This window comes from Camelus bactrianus, chromosome 1 (genome assembly GCF_048773025.1).
Source record: "Camelus bactrianus isolate YW-2024 breed Bactrian camel chromosome 1, ASM4877302v1, whole genome shotgun sequence".
NCBI lineage: Eukaryota > Metazoa > Chordata > Mammalia > Artiodactyla > Camelidae > Camelus > Camelus bactrianus.
Window position 1 is genome coordinate 94,230,670 of NC_133539.1, and position 20,892 is coordinate 94,251,561.

The window sequence follows — 20,892 nt, forward strand, 5'->3', positions numbered from 1 at the left end:
CCTAGTTATTAACTAATTACATCTAATTAGCCACTTAGCTAAACAATGATTGAATGAATGGTATTTAGAAACCGAGATCTGGGTGTCAGACACCCCTGTGGCTTGGCCACTTTCGAAGTCACTTGCACTGACTTACAGATGTTTATGCTCCTTAGGGCTCCATGCTCAGTTCTTTTTCTCTTTACCATCCACTCTCTCGACCATCCTCATGCTTTCCTATGTCATCTCTATAACAACTTCCAACACTATATCACTCCCAATGTAGACCTAGCTCCAAAGCTTCAGACTTGGTATCACATGCTACCTATAGAACCAGACTTGGTTGTTTCACATATTCAAAACCAAATTTTTATTTCCCCCCACTCACCCACCTCCACCTGAAACTGCACCTTCTCCCATCTTTTCCATCATAGGTTGCTCAAGCCCAACCTGCTTGCCATACTTGATACTTACCTTCCTTCAAATATTATTTTTTCCAAGCCATTGCTACAAATTCTTATGTCTTCTACTTACTCTTTCTGTCTTCTTTCCATCTCAGCTGCTACTATCCTAGTCAAAACCTCCATTATTTCTCACATGATTGACTGCATTTTGACCCAAATTTATAGCCCCAGTTCTGATACTGCCCCCTTCAACTGATTATCCACACTATAGCCAGAGTGATTCTTTAAAAAGGCAATTTTTAAAATAAAAATTTTAGCCATAGCTCGAAGTAGAAAAAAAATAGTATAATGAGCCAGAATCAACAATTACCAGCATCTTGCCATACTTGCTTCCTTGCTTAATCTATGCCTTCCTTCCATCCTCCTCTCTTCCTTCCTCCCCCGCTTCCTCTCTTCCTCCCTACCTCACTTTTCTTTCACCTTCTTTCTACCTCTTATTGTTACTTATTTATTTTTGCAGGTATATTTTACAGGAAATTCTTGACATAAAATTTCATCTCTATTTCGGAAACATTTCTAAAGAATAAAGAATAAGGATATTTTCTTATATAGCCATAGCACCAGTACAACACACCAAATTAAAAATAATCCCTCAATATCATCTACTCTTCAGTCTATATTAAAAGTTCTTTGTCTCAAAAACATCTTTTTACATTTTGTTTGTTACAGTATTCAGTTAAAAATATGAATGATATTCAAGATGGGGGATATTCATTCTTTCCAGGCCCGCCTCTTGAAACTAAAAAACACTCAAGATAACACAACAAATAAGCACAGAAAGATTCTGAAAGGTGAAAAGAAGGCAGAAAGGTCTAAGGACCTCGGGATTTGAGGAAGGACATAGCAAAGGGTCCTTGAGTTTCTTTATTGCCTCTTTTGTGTTCCAGACAGGTTGTTCCCTCCAAACTGGAACTGCCAACAGGCACAGACAAAAAGGCTCCCAGAAATAGCCTGTTTCCATAGCCAAAGGATCAGGAAAAAGATGGCCTAACAACAGGAAATCTTTTTGGCAATACCTGCTCTACTCCAGCCAAACACCAACAGAAAAACTGCCTGCCTTCCTATGGCTTCAGTGGGGTCAAACAGGAAGCTGATTTTCCATACCTTGTCTGTCCCCACCCCCATAGAAGCACATAATGGTGCTCTGATACTCTTGTCTGCTGGGGTAAAATCAGTAAGACTGCGTGGGGAGTTGACCTTCCATCTCCCTCTCAGTGGAAGCAGTTGATGCTCTGCTCCCCCTGCTTGGGTAGTGCTGGCTGGGCTGAACGAGGAGCTGATCTTTCCACCAGAAGCAGACATTTCTCCCATTCTCCTGCCGGGGTAGTATCAGGGAGGTCCAGGGGCAAGCTGAGCCTCCACTCCCATCTGGCAAGGAGACTGAAAGGATCAGTACTTCATTACTCTGCACCACAGGTATCAGCTGGGCTTGGTGGGGCTCAGAGCTTTTGCCCAGATCCTGCAGCAACAAAGCCTGGGACTCTGCCCCTGATTTCCCCTTCCCTGAGGTCAGTAGGGCCAAACGGGGAGCTGAGCTCACCCCTCAGATGCTCAACTCAGATGCAATGAGAGAGCCAGTTGGTTTTTCACTTTCCATAGGAGGGTGTGTCAGCAAGGCTGAGCTCCCTCCTCTGCCCATCTACAGTAAGGCAGTGTGAGTCTGCTTGCTAAAAAAGAAGATTAAAAAGGATATGGAATCTCATAATACAATATCCAGAATGTTCAGGGTGCAATGGAAAATGAAAATCAATTGTCATAACAACAAATCATAACTTGAATGAGAAGAGAAAATCAACAGATGTGAACACCAATAAGAATTCGACATTGGGATGAGTTGACACAGATTTAAAATAGCCTTCATAAAATGTCTCAATAAACAATAACAAATTCTCTTGAAACAAGTGAAAAGTGGAAAATAACAGTAAAGAAATAGAAATCATAAAAAAGAACCAGATTGAAGTTATAGATGGAAAAATATAATAACTGAAATATAAAACTCTTATCGATGGGCTCAATAGCAGCTTGAAGATGGCAGAGGATAAAAATCAGTAAATTGAGGATAGATTAGCAGAATTTATCCAAACTCTCCAAACTCTCTGAATATCAGAGGGGAAACAGTCTGAAAAAATAAATGAACAGAGTCTTAGAGACCTGTGAGATAATAACAAAGACCTAACATTTATATCATAGGAGTCCCAGAAGGCAAGGAGAGAGAGTGGGACTGAAGTTTTAGAAGAAATAATGGTTAAAAACTTTCCAAAGTTGGGAAAAGATGTAAACTTAAAGATTCAAGATGAGTCAAACATAAATAGGATAAATGCAAAAAAATCTACTCTGACATATTATAAACTTTTGAAAACACAAGACACAGGGAAAAAAAATCTTCTAATATGGATCAGATGATGGCATTCTCCTGTTCAAAACCTCCAATGGCTTCCCTTATGCCCACAATCCAGAACTAGGTTTAATAATGGTGATTTGGGGCTCCTATGCTTCAGTACTGTTAAGGATACCAGAAGCCACAGAAATAGCCAGTGGCTTGTTCAGTTTCCAACCATGAGGCTGAGCCTATGTTCTCTTACCTCCCTGGTCCAAGCTAAGTTGTAATCTTAGGCAGCAGGACAATTTTCTAAAGCCTCCTTTTACAAATAAGGGGACTCCATCCATGGCACTTACTTGCACAGTGGACCTGGCTCTGGCTGCTGTCTCCCCAGCTCATCACTCACATGAAAAATTTTAAGTCAACATTACCTGGCAGGAGACAAAATCCACATAACCTCTGCCTGTTTCTGTCCTTGGAGCCCAACAGATCTTGAATTCACTCACAACTTTCCATTTCTGCTCCATTTGTGGTCCATGAACATGTCTATTTGATTATACGGATTCTTAATTTACTCACATATTCAGTCACTTTTTTTGTGAACAAATACTTAATGAGTAATATGTGCTTAATAACTGAGTAAGAAGAGCATAGACCAGTTAGACATAGATTATGTTCTAGAGACACTTAGAATTGGTTGGTAGGAGAAAGAACACAGGTACCCTCATAAAAAGCCAGCACTCCATAGCGCTTGCTGTACGTGCAGCACTTTACATGGATTAACTGATTTAATATCCGTAACAACACTGTGAGTTGGGTGCTATTATTATACTCTCTCATTATTTTTCTCTTACTTAGAGGAATGCTGACATAAAGTGACTAACTCACCCAAGGTGCCACATCTTGTTCATGGAGGAACTAGGATGCAGGCCAGCAAAAGGAAATCAGTTTGAGGCTAGATGATTGAAAGACAGGCCAGTGCACTTGGCTCTGGTGTAGAATTTTGAAAGGACTTAGAACAGAGGTGTGATCATTAAGGTCAGTCAGATTTTAGCCAACAGGTAGAGTGGATTAGGTTGGGAGAGCCTCTGGTGAGATTACAAGACAATGGGGACCCAGGAGCATGGTGGCCATGAGAATGAACCAGAAAGTACAGAATAACAGCACCTAGTGACAGATTAGATGTAAAGAGGATAAAAGCACCTCTTCCATGTCAAAAATTAAAGGATGCCAAAGATCCCTGGACTATGGCATGAGAGACATGAGCTTTGTCAGCGTTTCGCTGTGTACTAGTTGTGTGTGTTTTTTGGCATGACACATTTAATCCTGTCTTCTTAGTTTTCAAATGAAATTCAATCAGATTAGAGGCTCTAAAATAGAAGCTACCATGCTATGATTTACTGCTATATTTTTTTTTAAAGAAACCAGTGAAGCATTTTATAAAAATCTGAATTCTGTCAACATTTGAGCATTGGGATTACACACAAACCTGGATTTCTAGCTTTTCTTGAAAAACTGGAAGATCTGTTAACACCAGGCTCCTGACCACACCTTGAGAAGCTGCTGTCCCTCTTAGCTAGGTCACATACCTCCCATCCTCCTATCCCACAAGTTTACTTCAATCATATTGCCTATCTGGTATCTATACTCAAAAAATATTTGAATATTTCTAGCTCTGAACTAGTTGTTTTTCCAGTTTCTTCCATTTGTAAATCTTGTGAATCTATAACTGTCATACATATCCTAAAAAGGGGGAAATGCTAACAGTAACAGGTTTAAGAGTTTACCTTGTGCACTATATTTTAAGTCCTTTACACACATTATTTCCTTTGATCCTCAAAACAACCCTTTGGCAGCAATACTATTTTTCATTATCCCCATGTTACAAGTGAGGAACAATCGCCCAGAGAGGCTAATTTGCCCAAGGTCATATGATGGCTAAGTGGTAAATTGGGATTTGAACCCACTAGTCTGAGTCCAGATCTAATGCTTCTAAATCATTAAGCTCTGAAATGCGAAGATCAGCGAATTTTGGAGAAAGGCTATTTGGTTCTCAGTGTATGAGAGGATGATGGTCAGCATATCTTCATGGCTGTGAAGTGGACGAAGATGATCAAGAGACTTGCTACCCTAGGTAGAGCAGTGAGAACCCTCAGCCCTTGTAATTCATGCCACCTGTTAAACCGCAAGAAGAAGAGACCCAACGTAGTCCTAGAGATAATGAAGTGTTAAGAGCTCGGATGAGAAAGGCTTTGAAAAGTTTTAAGAATTAAAGGGGGAACCAAAGCCAGAGTGACAGCTCAGGGTTGGGGGTGGTGGCACAGTAAAGCTAGACACGTGCTAGTCCTTTTCTTCTGCCAAGAAGCTACACGTGCAAACTTGAGATCTAGACTGAAGGCCAGACAGGTGACAGATATTGGCTGTACATCCATCAAGTCAAATTTACAAACCATGGTGAGAGAGATGTTTTTTCAGAACTATCCAGAGTGCTGTCTTATTAAATATGGCTATCTAAAATATATAATACAATTTAACAAAATAAGGAAAAACGTACATAAGTCTTTAGGAACTTATGCCTATGAAAAAGCTTAAATATGAAATCAGAAGTAGCATACTTTTCCTAAAACATATACGAGCATTTTCCTTCTTTGATTATCACAATTTTCCTTTTTCTTTTATTTTTAATTCCTTTTGTGAGAAAGATAGTAATAGAAAATTACTTTAAAATTATATAATTAATAAGAAGCAAATGGAGCATATATATAAATGAAAAGAATAATCTTTTATAATAACTGGGCCCACTGAGATATAGATTAGAGAAATGGTTCATCCTCTGTGATGTTTTTGGAAGAGTTGCTAATAAACTAAGTTCAGAACTCTGATTTATTTTTCCACTTAGGAAACATTTATTAAGCACCTATTTTGCACTGGGATCTGGGAGGGAGGCAGAGGGAAGAAGATAATATGATTAAGATTCAGTGCAGGATTTGAAGTATCTATAATTTGCTCTAGTTATTTGAGGCCTGGTGACAGTGATTGACATTTAGTTTGGCTCTCTGGAGGCAGAGGATTACCTCCTCCACAGTGTGGATTGATCCACTGCCCCAAAATATTGTCCCCTATTTACCTGTCACTATAGACTGTATGTCAGGATGGGATCAGGCAGAATCCTGAGCTGGGATCAGATCTCTAGTCTGATATGTTAATCAATGTCTTTTACTCCCTTCTTCCAAAGTATGCAAAATACATGTAAGTTATAATATTAAATTTCTGTTTTTCCAATCAATTCATAAAATGAAAAATGGTTGAGCCAGTTCTGCATAAACTGGTGTTGTTCTCTACTCCTGTTAAAACTGCTTTTTAAAATATACAGAGTGTTTTGAGGCCAGTACTTGTGGCTTATGCTGACTGTTTTTACTTCAGGAAAAGGTTTAGACAACCATGACCAGGACTGGCAAGCCAGGAATTTGGGAGAAAAGTGAGATAAGATGTTGGATCAGCTCCTATGACCAAATACTACTAGTTTTGAAAAGTACTATAATCAGTTGTTGTGTCCGAGAGGTGGCTTGGCCTGATTTCTATCATTGTCCCCAAAGTCAATCCAAGTACACTTCCTGTAAAATCTATGTAAAAACTGGGTTTGCTAGTCAAGTACAGGTTCATGAAAAGCCCCACAGTACCCTCTTTCCACCAGTATGGCTCCTCTGAGGGCCTCTTACTTAAAGATTCTGGAGCAGCCTCCAGCTAAAATTTATTCTACAGAAACTTTAAAGCTGCTGCCAAAACCTGACCCTGATCTTGTCCTCATGCTATCATTAGAGTCCTTCCTCGAGGCTAACCAATTTTTTTTTTTTTTAACAAGCAGACCTTCCTGGAAGGATTAAATCTTTGCAAGGATTAAATGTACAGTGAACGATGGACTGGTTTAACCAATGCGGCTGGAAAGGCATTCTGATGGTGGAAAAGAAAGAATGTGAATCTTTGTCATGCCCCAGAAAAGCTGGTCTGCTGAGGTGTGGGACCATATGAAGACACTCAGGGAATAGCAGGACCAAGATATTTTTCCTTCATTTCAGAATTTTGTCTTGGGTGGCGAGTAATGGTGAACTGAAGAGAGCTAGCAGGCCTCCCTCCTAAAACAGCTCATGTGGCCTTTCATCCAGGCTCCTTCACTGACTTGTGTGTGTACTTGGGCAGGTCACTCATGCATTTCAATGCTCATCTTGCCAGAGCTTTGTCCTCATCTGCAAAGCGAAGGCCCTGGACCTCTTGATCTCCATGGCTCCTTCCAGCTCTACAGGGACATGTTTCTAAGCAGACTCCTTTGCAGTTGACAGGTCCAGGCAATGCCGGGGATGTCCAGATCAGATGTTTGGAATGGTTCTGTTTATTACAAATCATAAAGGGTTGTCCTGATGTAAGAAAGGAGAAACAAAACAGAGACTGGTTTGGTGTTCTCAGCTTCAAGCAGAATCGACATCTTGGTGAATGAAGTGAGGCTCACTTGGTTTAAGGTGTTCAGACTGGATGGGATTCTTTATTTCATCCAGTGCCACAGAACTGGCTAAATTGCAGTGAATACATTGCAATAGTCAAAGAAAACATGAATCTAACCCTTAAAGAGTGAAACAGGCTACATCAGAATAACTTGTTTCTTTCAGTTTAACTGAAAGACTTTGACATTCTTTGGTTAAAATAAGTTCTTTACATTGTTCGTATAAACAAACCTTTTTAAAATTTTTTTTTGAGAAATAAGAAATTTAATACATAAAACCTTGAAAACTAATGTGACTAAAGTCCCATATTGATAAATCTCAAATATTTCTGTGCTATGTTAAAGCAAGGATATGTAACTAGTATTGTGAGAATATGGCAAATGGGATGAAGAAGGAAATAGTTTATAAATTTTAGAGTCACTGTAATTAATAGAAGAAAATACATAAGCTATTTTCACGTAATCAAACACACATGAACAGTTTCCACTTGCATCATGGGTGTGGATTTGAAGGCAACATGGAATAGGGAAGGAGCCAACTTTAAAGATGTTCATTTTTTCAGCTTATGAGGAACATGTGGAGTGCACTATATAGAAAGATACATCTGGATATTAAATACCTACATCAATGAGTTAAAATTCAACTCTTTCGGGGCAGAAATAGTCTCATTCAGTTTTTAATACTTGGTACTTGCAACAGTACCTGCTACACAAAAGGCATTTGGTACTTTTTGAAAGAAGGAAGAGTTTTCCCTACAAAGCAGTTGAGGAAAAAAAAAACTTTTGCTTGACTCGGAGGAAGAACTAATCATTTTCAAAAAGTGGTAAAAATCCACAAATAAAAACCAGATCATCTCACTGAATACAGTTAAAGTTACTCTTTTGACAAATGTTTATTCTTTTACTCCAATGTGTTGGATAATGTACTAGGGTTAACAGAGCTCAGAATAGAAATAAGACACTCCTTGCCCTTCGGGAATATTGGGTCAAATAGGGGAGATAAAATACATACAAGCAAATCGTGACAAAGATATAGTGATACAAAGGTGTGTTATATTGTGTACATGTTCAAGGGAGATATGACTTTTGGCTGATGGAATTTGTTGAATACCTATTACATGCTAGGCACTTTAAAAATTACTTCTCTCACAAAGATGGGCATTAGTATACCTACCTCACAGATAATGAATTTGAGGCTCAGAAAGGTATACATGTGAAGAATTCATAGCTGTCACTTTGTGTCACTTTGTGCTGGATGCATGGGGCTTTTAAAATGATCACATGATGCCTTTCAGGAGGAGAGGAAGTTCATGCAGGAAGTAACATCAGGACTGGGCCTTGCAGACCCTGTCCATCCTGTCCCACAAGGTTTCTCCTTCTTATCAGTGCTCTGTGACCTTCTTTCCTTCCCCTCCCTCGCTGACCCAATGTAAGCCAGGTCAGTTAGATTCCTCTCTTGAGAATTCTCATAATGAATTTTAAGGACCAGAAGCAATCACACTGGGGGTGTAGGAGCTGTGGGAAACATGTACTGAGAACCTTTATCCACTATGTCTTCCATGATATGGAAGAAACTGGACCACAGTAGAGAAAATGAAGCTGCTATGCCAATAAGTGCAAAGATGAGAATGAGGATGAGACAGAGGGAGAGAGGGAAGGAAGGAGAGAGAGAGAGTTCTTTCCAGTTTTCATGAGGCCACATCCTCCCTCCTATTGTGGGAAATACTCCAGAATCCTTTCATCCTTCCGATTTCTTTGGGTAACTTGGCTCAGGTTTGTTTTTCTATCACTTGCAACCAAAAAATGAGTAGTATGATAAGGTGGTCTTTGAGGGCAATAAAAACAATTTAAGTTAAAAAAAAAAAAAAAAAAGGAAGGGGGAAGCACAAAAAGATCTCTCAGTCTGGGTTTCCCAAAAAGCATAGCCTGAGGCTGAGGCGACCTCTATGCCTTCCTTATGATGCCTCATGTTTTGGAAAACAATAAATGCTTTAATAGTTCCACTTCGGAGTGAGGACGTTCAGAGAAGCAGAAAAAGATTGTTTTGCCAAATCATGAAAAAACTTATTTCCTTACAAAATAATCACATTACCTGATAGGAAAGAGTATTTCAAAATTACAAGAGTACCTTGTTCAGCCAACATTAAACGAGATCGACAATATACTTATTCTTTTATTTGTTTCTCAGACTTGGAAAATATATCGAGTGTTTATCTGATCATCAGATAAAACTGCCTTTTCCTTAGTAAGAGAAACAGTTTTTATTGTCAGGAGATAATAGACAACGTTTATATGCATATTTCAGCATTGAGATAATTAAATCTTTTAGAAAAACTCTTGAAAAAATCTTTCAGATGTATGGTTGCATCTGAAGATCTTCACGATCTTTTTGAGATCTCAAAGTCTACTTTCTTTTTCTTTTTTATGAAAAGGGTAACATTTTGTTCTTGATACAGATATATCCCATTAAAAAGAATCCTGAATAAATGTACAATCACAAACTTGTTAAACTAGATTAATTAGCAATTTAACAATCATTTATGTGAGCAACATGGAGGTTCCTTCCTGAGACAGAAGGATCACATTGTTCTGAGTCCATCACTATAGCGCATTATTTTTAATTCTGTTTATTTTTCTTTCTTTTGATGAAAGATGTAAGAGAGATATTTTAGGAGGGAACGTATACCTTGATGGGGAGACACAAACTTCAGCACTGGGAAACTGCACAACGTGCCTTAGCCACTCAGAATTATCATTCCAAGAGCTAGTTCCTGGTTCTGTAAAATGTTAGTAATTTTGGCCTTGGCTAATTCATAGTTTATAACAAACCAGATGGGACATGGGGTAAAATTTGTTTTTGAACTATTTAAGACAGAGTGAAAGAATTTTAAAGCAGCTTAATGTTATAAATTAGTCTGCAGATGAGATGTTTAAGATGAGAAAAAAGAACAAGCTGTTCTCAAACACTTTAGAAGTATGGACTTAAATAAACAGATGAGCCATGCACAAATTATTTGAACCTATTCTAAGGCCTGGCATATTTGGAAGGAACCTTGAAAGGTTACTCAGTGGCATTCTAGTTTCATGACCATAAATATCTCTGAGAATACTTTGCTTAAAATGTCACTTGTTCATAATGTAATTACCTTTGTTAAAGCACTCTGTAATTACCACTGTTCTTTTTAGAAAAGAGTCTAAATCAGTTATTTTTAAAAATAACCTCTGTAAATTATTTTGAATAACCTCATTTATGTTCTTATTAGATTTTCCTTCTTTCTAAATAAATAATTTTAAGGTTTAAAATTTTTGTTCATCTATTTGTTTTTTAATAACATAGATTGGATCTGGCCCAGCAGCACCTTGACAAACTATGGCAGGTGGATTAGTGTGGAGCTGGAGACAGCTCTGACACTTGGCCTATGAACAAACCTGGTGGCAGATACCAAGTGGATCAATCTGACAAACAAGTTAGGGTAGCCAAAATGGTATAGTATAAGAAAAATGAAGTGTTAGAGTTTCAAAAAGCTATCCTCAGAGATTCACGGGGTGGAGTAAGAAGAAATCAAGTGATGTCTTATGGTCAGAAGCCCAGACATTCAACCTCTGTGAAGTTAGTAGACTTCAGTACCCAGCTTCCTAGCAGGGGTGTTGGCAAGAACAAGGCAAGACCCAGCGCTAGGCAGCATGGGTAAGAAGGTAACTAAGATAAAAAAGACTAAGGTCCAGGGATCAAGGCAGAAATTACTGACCCACAGAACTAGGATGTATGTTCAGTGGACACTCGGCCACGGTGCCCAGCCTCTATTCCCTTTTTTCTTACCATAGGTCTCCTTAGGGAAGCCATCCAGATGATGAACATGGAATTGACCCCACCAGCTCCTGGGGTGAGCCCTGAGTGGCTAAACCAAGCAGCATACTGTCTATGACTTAAGTTGGATCATAGTGAATACTGGGACTTAAGCTAAGACTGCTAGATGCAGGTACTCTCTTTGGCGTTACTGCAGTCAGTTCTAGTATTGTGAGGGGAACCATACTGAAGAAAAAGCTGACATGGAAGACTGGAAATTGGTAGGAAAATGAAGACAAAGCCCTAAGGATACAGTAAACCTAGAATCTTGTGATGCCTAAAGACAGCATTACCCCTGGACATTTTAGTTGCCTAGACCAATGAATTCTTTTCTAGTTGCAGACATTTGGGTTGAGTTTTCTGTCACTTGTGATTGAAAGCATCTGATACATTAGATGCTGGCCAGGTATAATGAAGAGGCCCAGTTGTTACAAGGTGATTCATAGTGGGCACTAAGCTCAGGGATAAGACCAAAGTCTTAAAATGACTTGGGTGACCTGAGGTTAGAGAAGTTCTGATGTTGAATCCTAAGGTACTGGGCAAAAATTATTCAAATTTCTTTTGCTAAGGATTAGGATTGGTTGAATTTAATGTGAAAGTTGAGTGTGCAGATGGCAATAAATTCGATAGGAGGAAGATGGGCTAAGAAACGGGCTGGGCCTGAGTCCATTTACAGCACTCCTAATTTTGATTTATTCTTGGAATTGAGGACAAAGATTTTGAGAGGGATTTAAGCTCTAATTTTATAATGGAGGGCAAAGGAAGACATAAATATATTAGTCACTTAAATATTCTAAAATAAAACTTTTAATATACCTAGATAAATATCTATATATAGACAATACACCAATAAGTGAGGCAAATCTCTGTAATCAATCCCTTTCTTTTAATTGACATGAAGAGTGCACATGAGACTAATATGTTGACATTTATAATTAGAAGCTGAATTTCCTTGTTATCCTTTTTCAGAAAGACTCTACCTATCTTATTAATTATAGTCCCAGTATTTATTACAGTTACTGTCTGGCAAATTGAATAGAAAACTTGGTTGTCTTCCTATTGGTTCTCTCCAAAGCTGACCTTGAGATAAGGGTTGAGGAGGCTTATTTGGGATGTGAACTCAGGAGCCAAGCAAGGAAGTAGAGAAATGAAACAGGGGAAGAAGGGGAATTAATAATGTCAATTAGCCATGTTAATAAGCCAGCCACCATTGTAGGCAAAAGGGGTTCAGTCCCACAGGGGACATCTGAGAAACCGTGTGGATCATGCCTCAGATTTGTCCCCCCTTGTACACTGGGAAAGCTAGGACTTTCCCTTCTATGTCCTATCTCCACTTGGTGAGGGCTGACTCCATCCGTAGAGGTTAACTCACCAACACTCCTTTGTGTCCTGTCTGTCTGTGGTGGCGCAAGCTACCACAATGTGGAGAAAACCATCAGGCAGAGGAACGGGGAGAGCCAGGAACTTGAGATAGGGAGATGCCAGTGTGCCAGAAACCATTTATCACAGCAAAGGGTGAACTTAAGAGTCAGACCAAGAGATAGGGGGTGGACACCAACAGCATCTGCCACACCAGTAACCAGGACATCTGTTTTCATCTGGCTAGTAGCTGTCACCCACTTCTTCATGTCATGGCATCTCCTGATACTGGTGAACTGGTACCCCTCTATTCCATGCACTTCTCGTGTCTAACAATCAAGAACTGTGGATTCCATCTTACTGCCCTAGAATTTTGTATGTGGATACTGAGAGGACGAGCTTCCCCTCTGAGCTCACTAACTTAAACAATTTATACCTGGAGTCGTCTGCAGCCATGCTTCTCCTTCCCCTGCTTCAAGGAGGATGCCATCGATAGTGGGAGAGAATAGAACTAAGATTTACTGAGAGAAGCAAAGCCAAAGAATGGAGAGAACCACATAGACAAGGTTGATTTCCTAAGGGAAGTCATTTCTTAAGGAAGATCTACTCCTGTCAGGAAAGTAGCCCTGACTTACCCAGTCTCATGGAAATCAGTTTTCTACTCTACTCCACCCCCCGACCCCCATTTTTTCTTTGTATATTCTAGATTGAATTAACTTTTTCTGACTAACAACCAAAATAATATTACCCAATATACTTGCTTAAAAAAACAACAACACATGGTTGGTTGAAATAGAGCAACCATCAGTTTCTAGGGGGCAGAGAGTCCTAAAATGAACAACACGTACCTCATCTACACTAATGGAAAAGTAATAGCTGGGAAGAAAATACTTATCTATACTCTAGAAATAGAGGAAAAAGGACACCAATCTTGTGTGGTGTGCAGAAGAGCTGATCTCTTTACAAGATCAATCCTGAGTCTAGTACATACAAAGGTGAGGTTTATATACAAGTTTTTTTTTAAGGACACCAAAGCACTCAGGGATCATGGGAGGAGACGTCCTTCAAGGAAAATTTTGTATCAATGATGTGTTCCTGCCCTTTCTACGTTCTAAAGATTTTTTAAAGTTGTTTTACTATGTATTTATTACCTTAATTATAAATTAGTACTTCACAATGACATCTTAAAAGAAACACCCTTACTTTTGCCTCTTGTTTTTATTCAACCATTATAAATATGTATAAGAAGTACACAGCTTGACAACGTTGTTACCTACCTTATAAGGCTTTTTAAATTATTATTTTTCTTTGTTAAAGAGAAAATTCCTATACCTCTCTTCTATAAAACCCTGCTGCTTGATTTTCTATGTGACACTTTTGTGACATTTATTCAAATTCAAAAAACAGCTTCAAGTTATTTGTATTTATATACAAAATCTAGGAAATTTCATGTAAAAAAAGTAAATCAGCTTTTGAGAAAGCATAGAAAATTGACTTATTGCATGATCCTGATAAGAAATCATAGTGTTTAAGACAACTTAACAAACTTATAAGTAGCTTTTGTTGGCCAAGGATTGTGCTAGACCCCAAATAACAGGCCACATATCCAGGACTCATATAAAGCATAGCAGATGATTCTCGTTATTGGAGAAGTAATACCAAGAGATTACTGTGCGACTCAGCTGTCTTTCCTGCGATTGAATTCTGATGCAAATCTGGAACCATGGCCTTGATAACCTGATATTTCCATCTCATTGCTGGGGATATGTTGATCCTTGCCATAGTTAGATTGTGCCAAGTCAGGGATATGGGGGAAATGTCTACTCTGAACAAATGAATCCAGTGAGCTGGAGGAAGAGCACAAGTAATAAGAAAGAAAGGGAGGGTCATAGCAGACTGAGCACCAGGTCTGGAGGAGCTTAGGGCAGTAAACAGGAAATGAGTTCTGAGATGAGAACACGGAGTATTGAGAAGAAATTGGATCAAGAGAGTGAGTGTTAACTGTGTGAACAGTGAGAGGTTGAAGATCCCCTTTTCTGGGATGCCAGCAGGAGTGAATCTGATAGCTCAAAGGAGCCATTCAGAACAAGACATTATCCACAAATCAAATAACTGAAAATAAAAACAATGGAAGCAAACTTTCAGTTTACTTACAACATGCCAAATAACTTGCTAGCTTAACTTGTTTTTCCTCAAAATGGTTGTACCAATTTACATTCCTATCTGCAGTGCATGCGAGTTTTAGTTGCTCCACATCCTCACCAACAGTTGGTATCATCAATCTTTTTTATTTTAGGATCGTCAATATTAACAAAGAAGATCTCGTGTATCTCGTGAGGAGCAGGGTGGAGAGGCAATTTTCTATAATCTGAGAGAATCATACTAGATAGATAAGAATAGAAACTGACATTTAGAATAGCCATGTAGGAAAATTACTTAATTGCTTTGTGTTACATAATCCTCATTTACACAATCAGGATAACACTTCATAAGGTTGTTGGGAGGAGTTAAATATTTTAAAAGACATGCACTGCACATTGTGTTTTCAGTGTTAACTGTTGTTATTATGTCTTCACCACAGAGTCAATCAAACAGTGAGCAAACATTTCTGGGTACATTTTTCCATGGGTTATGTGAGACCTCCCCAAACACTGCTGCACGCTAAAGCTTAGCCAGTCACTCACTCATTCATCAGGCAGGGAGGCTACAACAGGCGTTTTTAAAGTCATTATTTGACAATGCCAGGCAAAAAAATTCAGGAGAAAAAGAAAATGGCTGAATAGGAGGCAAAGGAAACTGAGGCTAGGTTATCTTCTGTGTAATTTCCATTATTATAAACATCTTCACAAAAATTATAAACGGCCCAAAATATTCATTTTCTCTCAAATTCGAACCATTGGTTTAAGAAATAGTTGCCTTAAACTTTAAAGTCTATGAAATAAAATGGAGAAAATAACATTTAAAAAATCACTTACATAGGTTAATTTCTACCAATTTATACAGTTTCAGAAATGGCAGATGCTGTTGGGGGTGGTCAATGTAGGATAAAATTCTAGCCTTATGAAAACAAAGTATTTTTATGTCAAATCAATGTATTAAAAAATATAACCTGAAATATGAATATTTATAGTGAGAAGCAACAAGAAGATCCACACCAAGTATGCCATTATACTAATTATACTGTAAAGCCAAAAATAGCATATTTTACCATGCAGGAGCAAACAGATCAAGTTTTACTCTTGAGGCAAGGTTGTGAATAAGTCAACAATTTTTATTTGCTACCTACATAATAACCAAAACAAAGTGCCTTTAGATATGCAAGAGTCAAATATGTATTGTCACATTTTTCACTCTGATTATTTATATATTACTTTATAAATAATATGAACTATATATAATATTGTAACAAAGGTAGACATAACTTGAAACCCTACCACCATTAACGTTTTGAAGTCCATATTTGAATGTTTAATAAACCCTAAATTTAACGTCTCTCATTAGCGTTCCCATTGGCTTACTGGGCTACTCAGTTATATTCAACTGGTAGAGCAGTAAATAAGATGGAATGACAGAGCTGGTCCCATTCTCATGGACTTTCCTGGGTTGCACATTAGAATCTCCTAGGGAGCTTTCAAAATCTTCACACTCCTGGGTTTTAGCCCCCAGAGAATCTGATTTAATTGGTTTATAGCCACAGTTTTCAAAGGGAAATTGGGGCAGCTTAGTTCCCTGGGGGCAAAATGTCTGGACACATTTCTGATTGTCACAGCTGGGGAAGAAGGATACTTCTGGCATCTGGTGGATAGAGGCCAGGGACGCTGCTAACCGATGCATGACACAGACCTCACAACAAAGAATCATCCAGGGCATAATGGCACTAGCGCTGAGGCTGAGAAGCCTGCCCTCAGTTACAAGTCACTGTTCTAGAATCTCCCTGAAAGGGTGTCATGGTGGATAAGGGAATCCGTGGTAGGCTGTGTGATTTGGGAAGAGCTCCCCATGTGATTCTCCATACTTTACACCAGGCAGGTCAAAGTTCATGTTTTAAATATTTAAATCTCCCAATGATGTATGATATACTTGAAAGCTAAAAAGATAAACAATGTATGTTGTTTGGTCTTAGGAGAGTTATAATCTAGAAGAAAAAAATATGTAAACTATTTTATAAGAGACTAATGACTGGATTGCAGAAAACTTCTATTCTTTTTGCCTACCTGTATCTTCTAAAATTTGCAATAAACTTGTATTAAAGAGGTAAGTAATAAAAGCTAAAATAATATAAATAAATAAGTATAAAATATAAAAAAATTCATTATTGAAGAAATAAGTTACTATTTAAAAATAAAAAATTTAGGTTACAATGGGTACTGTTATTTTTGAATGACTGCTAATTGAATAAATCAGTTCTTGTAAAAAGGCTTATTTGAAATGCACTGACTCCACTGCTGAGGTGGTTGAGGACAGAATGAACAACTATCTTATATACTATATATATACACTTTTTTTTTTGAATCTGTCGTCAAGGGTTGATTTTATAAGTCTGAACTTACCGTAAGTGTGTGAAGTTAACACACACTCCCTCTTGATAATATATTTTGTTTTGGGCTTTCAGGAGATATCTGGAGACTGAGTTTGGTTTTCCCCCCTACATGCCTGTGTGGGGGTGGGGGGAGAACAGATCTGAAGAGAGTAAGGGATATCTAGTAAGAGGTATGTGGAAGAGGAAGCCTTTGAGGTGTCAGGTATTGGAGATGGATGAAATCAGAATTTTTAAAACTAGCATTTCTGAGCTGAAGTCTCATCTGGGTGAAAAACATACTAATGTGACCGAAATTTAAAAGAAAACAAAACCCACCACTCCACTTGTTTTGAAAGATGGGAATCTCTGTGTTAGTTGAGCTGCTTTACAGAGTTCTTTTAAGCTGACTTGAAAAGCAAACAAACAAGTAAATAAGAAAAAGAAAGGAAGGAAAGGAAGGAAGGATGGAAGGAAGGAAGAAAGAAAAAGAAAAAGGAAGAAAGAAAAAAGGAAGAAAGAAAAAAGACAGACAGTTCTTGCAGATAAAGCTGAGAATTTAAACACCCAGAAAAGCTGCTTGCTATTTCAAAATCGGTATTTGATCATTGTATCAGTGGACATTTAGACAAGGGCAGACACTATATGGTGTTTTGTGTTTCCTGCTTCTGTGCATTTGCTTATTTCTTTTAAGGCTGGGTTCAACTGACATATTATCCCAAGAAGTCTCTGATCCTGTCAGCACAGAGGAATCTGACAATCTTAAGACACACAGAATAGTCCCTGTTATATTATTTATTAACAGTCAAATTCTCCTTAATTGGCTGCAAACTCAGAGGCAGGATTTGTCTGGTTCACATCTCCCTACCAGGCCAAACATGACGCCTTGGATCATAGATCCTCAAAAAAGGTTTGTTGAATGGGACAACTTTGTTTTCTTTCCCTAACCCTATAATGAGAGATATTATGATGCAATCCTTTTTCTTTCTGGCTCTGATTTTAAGAAGCAACCACAACAAATTTTTCTTTAAACCGCACCATTTAGATGCAGCAGTTCTAGACTGCAGCTTCTGAAACCGAAGCAGGAAGGGACATTATGTATTGCTGTTAGAAATCCACAAATGCTTCGGTTTCAAATACTTTCCATTGCTTTTTTTTTCCTTTTCATCAAATGAAATCTTTCCATGTTTTAGCTTTCAAAGAGATTAAGCACATTCAATCTAATTATGCAACCCACTGACAAAAGCAATCTAAATATGAAACACTCTGCTGGTTGTATTTCACAGTTGCCATTGGAAACAGACAAGTTTGGAAAACTGCAAAGTCAAGTCTAAGCCTTGGCATTATCGTGCCTCTGAGAGAAGGCATTACCTGGCTCTGCTCCTCCTTCCTTCAGTCTTTGCATGAGTGCTGCGTGTATCCAGTTGGGCTCTGCAAATAACCGAAAACAGCTGCATCAAGATGGGACTACTATATACATATAAAAAAATGGAGAAAAGCTCTAAAAGTTAAACAAACAAACAATAAACAAATAATGCCCAACTTGCCAGGGAGTCTGAGACTTGATACATTCTGAAGATAGATAAAATGCAATTTATCTGATGTTGGAGAATGTAACAGCTGCCCTGGCATGAAAAAAAATTTCCTAATTCCATACATACTTGGTAGCTCCTCAGGCTCACAATTCAACCTTATGTATCATAATTGTTAGCTGTCAATTTTTTTTTACATTTTTTTATTGAGTAATAGTTATTTTACAATGTTGTGTCAAATTCTAGTGCAGAGCACAATTTTTCAGTCGTACATGAACATATGTATATTCATTGTCACATTTTTTTTCGCAATGAGCTACCACAAGATCTTGTATATTTTTCCCTGTGCTATACAGTATAATCTTGTTTATCTATTCTGCATTTTAAAATCCCAGTCTGTCCCTTCCCACCCTCCGCCCCCTTGGCAACCACAAGTTTATATTCTATGTCTATGAGTCTGTTTCTGTTTTGTGTTTCTGTTTTGTTTTTCTGTTTTGTTTTGTTTTGTTTTTAGATTCCTCATATAAGTGATCTCATACGGTATTTTTCTTTCTCTTTCTGGCTTACTTAACTTTGAATGACATTCTCCAGGGACATCCATGTTGCTGCAAATGGCGTTATGTTGTTGGTTTTTGTGGCTGAATAGTATTCTGTCGTATAAATATACCACATCTTCTGTACTCAGTCATCTGTTGATGGACATTTAGGCTGTTTCCATGTCTTGCCTATTGTAAACAGTGCTGCTATGAACACTGGGGTGCAGATGTCATTTTAAAGTAGGGTTCCTTCTGGATATATGCCCAGGAGTGGGATTCCTGGGTCATATGGTAGGTCTATTCCTAGTCTTTTGAGGAATCTCCATACTGTTTTCCACAATGGCTTTCTTTGCTTCCCTCTCCCACTCTTAATGATTTAGATGTCTTCTTTTACAATTTTGTGTTTATTCTATTTGGAATTCATGGTAGTTATCACCTTTCCAGTTATGAGTTTCTCATTTTTGTAGCATCCTGCTTCTTTTCTATTTAGAGTAGACCTGTGAATATTTCTTTTAGCATAGGTTTAGTGTTGCTAAACTCTTTTAATTTTTGCTTGTCTGTGAAGTTCTTTCTCTCTCTTTCTATCCTAAAGGATAGTTTTGCTGGATAGAGTATCCTAGGCTGCATCTTTTTTTCATTCAGGACTTTGAATATATCTTGCCACTCCCTTCTGGCCTGTAGTGTTTGCGTAGAGAAATCAGCTGAGGGCCTTAAGGGGGTTCCCTTGTAACTCACTCTTTGTTTTTCTCTTGCTGCCTTTAGGATTATTTCTTTATCCTTGACTTTTGCCATCTTGATTATGATATGTCTTGGTACGGGTCTGTTTGGGTTCTTCCTGTTTGGGACCCTCTGAGCCTCCTGTACTTGGATATCTGATTCCTTTAGGTTTGGGAAGTTTTCAGTCATGATTTCTTCAAATACCTTTTCAATCCCCTTTGTTCTTTCTTCCCCTTCTGGAACCCTTACTATGCGTAGATTGGAACGCTTTATATTATCTCATAGGTCCCTTATGTTGTTTTCATTGTTTTTTATTTGTTTTTCTCTCAGCTGTTCTGATTGGGTGCTTTCTGTTGTCCTGTCTTCTAGGTCACTTATTCGTTCCTCTGCATTATCTAGCCTGCTTTGTACAGCCTTTAGGTCAGCTCTCATCTCAGCAAATGAGTTTACTAATTCTACTTGGTTCTTTATAGCTTCTATGTCATGTTTGACATTTTTTATATCTCTAAACACTATTTCTTTTAGTTCCTTCAGTACTTTGATCACTCCTTTTTTGAAATCTTGATCTAGTAGGCCATCAATGTCAATTTCCTTGATCGTGCTTTCAGGGGATTTCTCTTGATCTTTTAATTGGGAGTGGTTCCTCTGCTTCTTCATATTGCTCTTATCTCTCTGGCACTGTGGCTTAAGGAGTATCAGTTATCTAGTTCTCCTGGAGACGCTGTGCTCTTAATGATTTTATCGAGAGGTCGTTGTGTCTTCTCCCTGTTCCACGATCTCAGCTTGCTGTTTCCAGAGGCCCGCTGTTGGCACTCTCTTCTGTGATGCTCCCAGTGGTTGTCGGCTAGCAGCTCGTGCCCCCTCCTAACACTGGGTCAGGAGCTGAGCTCTTTCCTGGTGGGCAGGTGGGTCACTCCCCTCCTCCCGATGCCACAGTCAGATGCTGTGCTCTGGGGGAGGCAGGTGGGTGGATCGCACCCCCTCCCAGCACCGTGGTCAGGTGCTGTGTTCCTGCCAGGAAGGGGGGTGGCTGCCCACCCTCTCCTGGTGCTGGTGGCTCCGCTGCTCTGTGCAGCTACCCACTCCGCCTCAGGTCAGTGCTCCGTAGGCAGGCTCGGGGAAGACCA

At 38.6% G+C, this 20,892-nt stretch overlaps 1 long non-coding RNA gene across 1 annotated transcript in view; it reads right to left on the reverse strand.

Moving 5' to 3' along the window:
• Positions 1-18,355: 18,355 nt before the first annotated feature.
• LOC141578105 (uncharacterized) overlaps positions 18,356-20,892 on the reverse strand; it is a 190,465-nt gene continuing 187,928 nt past the window's right edge. Inside the window, exon 4 of the long non-coding RNA XR_012508020.1 lies at positions 18,356-18,411. This is a non-coding gene — a long non-coding RNA (uncharacterized LOC141578105). The remainder of the gene's footprint in view (positions 18,412-20,892) is intronic.